This window comes from Meleagris gallopavo, unplaced genomic scaffold, assembly GCF_000146605.3.
Source record: "Meleagris gallopavo isolate NT-WF06-2002-E0010 breed Aviagen turkey brand Nicholas breeding stock unplaced genomic scaffold, Turkey_5.1 ChrUn_random_7180001948848, whole genome shotgun sequence".
Taxonomy (NCBI): Eukaryota; Metazoa; Chordata; class Aves; order Galliformes; family Phasianidae; genus Meleagris; species Meleagris gallopavo.
Window position 1 is genome coordinate 3552 of NW_011210457.1, and position 2442 is coordinate 5993.

Genomic DNA, 2442 nt, shown 5'->3' on the forward strand with positions numbered 1-2442 from the left:
AGAGTGGAACGGAAAGAAGACAACAAAAAAAGGAAACCGCCCCAAAATTCAGATCCATTTTGTGAAATTCCTGCAAAATTGGAGGTGTTTGCAATGTGAAAACGCGTCAATATTATTAAAAATCTCATTCTAACTGCTTTTAGTGCATTTTAATGAATTTAATTGAGAGTGGAACAGAAGTAAGGCAACAAAAAGAGAGGAAACTGCCCCGAAATTCAGATCAGTATTCTGAAAATTCCACAAATTGGAGGTGTTTCCAACATGGAAACGAGGTGGTTTTCCTGAAAATTTGAAGGCAAAAGAAAACGAATTCCCAGTCTCAGTCACCCGAAATGTATTCACTGCTGGGTTAAACACTGAGCAAAAAAAAATCAGAAATTTGAGTGGAATTTGAAGGGAATTGGAGTCAATTCCTGTTCCTACCTGTAGGCCGTGTTGTTGGCGGGGGTCTGTTGGGGGAGGATGAAACCGCCGCGGACGTGGAGGTTGATGTGCTCCAAAGGAGAGGGCAGATTTCGGAATTCTCCCCGGAATCCGACGTATTCTCCCTATTTTATAGGGGAAAAATTAGAAATGATGTCATAAATTCCGTAAATTTGAGGAAATATTCAGAGATTTGGCACCGCCCGTTGGTTGAATGCAGAAATAGCGCCGTGTTTTCAAAACAAGATCAGGAATTTGGATGAAAGAATCGTGGAGTTATGAACTGACACCTACAGCTAACGTGTCCATCCTGTTTATGGAGAAAAATGCACGAATTTTATAAATTATTTTATAAACTATGTAGATTTTAGGAAATCAAATTAAGCAAGTCGGCACTTTGCCCATCTTTAAAATTGGGAAATACTCAAAAGTATTTTCAGAACTGTATTTGAAACGTAGATGAAACAACTATATATTTTCCAATTGCTGGTATTTTCATCCTATTTATGGGGAAAAAACAAATTATACAAATAATTTTTTAGATTATATGAATTTTGTGAAATATGTTGGCACCGCACGCCTTTAAGTGCCGAAATTGCTCCGTATTTTCAAAACCAGATCTGAAATTCTCATAAAAACAGGGAAAATTCTGAATTTTCCCCTAAAATTCACATTGTTGATGGGGAGGAGATCATGTATTATTTTACAAATCACATGAATTTTATAAAATATTAAGAAAGTTGGCGCTGCCCCTTTTCTAAGTGTGGAAATGACTCCGTGTTTTGCAGACAAGCCCTGAAATTCTTAAAAAAAGTATAAAATTGTGAATTCTCACTCAAAGCAAACGCGCTCACCCCATTTCTGGGGAAGAAAAACTATCAGTGATTTTACAGATTATGCAAATTTTTTGAAATATTCATAATGTTCTCACTGCCCACATGCTGCATTCAGAAACAGCTCTGTGCTTTCATGACAACACCCAAAATTTTCATAAGTTTGCAGTCTGTCATTTTTTGGGCTGCATTCACACTGAGCTCTTCTGTGAAGACATCAGCAGACACAAATTCAATTTGGGAAGGATTTTTAATTACTCACTGTGTGATAATCATACCAACGGGCATTCGGGAGGTACGCATTCACCGACACAGCACCCTGCAATTAAACATTTTGGCTTTAACGAAGGCCAGCAGTATAATTCTCCTGAAGTAACACCAATCTTATCCTCAATTATTAATATTTTCATTAATTTCTAATATTTCCTTTTTTTTTTTTTCCCACTCCCTCCTGAGATTTTCCCAATATTCTGTGCTTTTACCTGATCCAGCACGGGGCTGATGAGCAGCGCTGGGCCCCAGAGAAATTGCTTATATATTTCCCACGTCGTCCTGTCTTCCACAAACCTGGAATTCCAAAATATAAAGAGGGTTTTCGGGGATGATATTAACCATTCTTGCAAAATATTTCCTCATTGAAGCTTTATTCTCCCTAAAAAACCACCTTAATAAGGGGGAATAATGGCGAGCTGTTGCTCAGAAAGAGGTTAATTGATATTCAGTTTTAAATGGCATTTGTTATGCTTATTCAAACCAGTCAATTTTATTTAAATTTTAATTTAATTTTAATGAAATTCTAGTTGTAAGTTCTCTTTTTTTAATCCCTTAAATTAATGTCTGAAAATGAAACTCATTTGCTTTCAAGTGGATGCTTGTCAGGAATAGAACAAGATTCCAATGTAAAAACTGCTGAATTTAGGCTTATTTCAATCACAACAATTGTAAATTTAAAATCTTGTATTAGAATTTATTTCACATTTTTTGACAAATTCTGAAATCTCTAAAAATACAGACACACATCTATTTTTTCTTTGTTATTTTTCTATTTTTTCCTATTTTTTGTACTTCTGTATTTTCTTCTATTTCTTCTATTTTTATCCTATATTTTTTCTCTATTTTTCTTCTATTTCTTCTCCTATTTTTTCTTTCTTTTTCTTCTATTTTTCTTCTATTTCATTTTCCTATT

The 2442-nt window shown here is 34.8% G+C and overlaps 1 long non-coding RNA gene across 1 annotated transcript; it reads right to left on the reverse strand.

Annotated features, from left to right (window-relative positions):
- Positions 1 to 395: 395 nt before the first annotated feature.
- LOC104916825 lies at positions 396 to 1884 on the reverse strand. The gene is made up of 3 exons (XR_796685.3): positions 1739 to 1884; positions 1519 to 1575; positions 396 to 548 (listed from the first exon to the last, which is right to left on the reverse strand). It is a non-coding gene; the product is annotated as an uncharacterized LOC104916825 (long non-coding RNA).
- Positions 1885 to 2442: the final 558 nt, after the last annotated feature.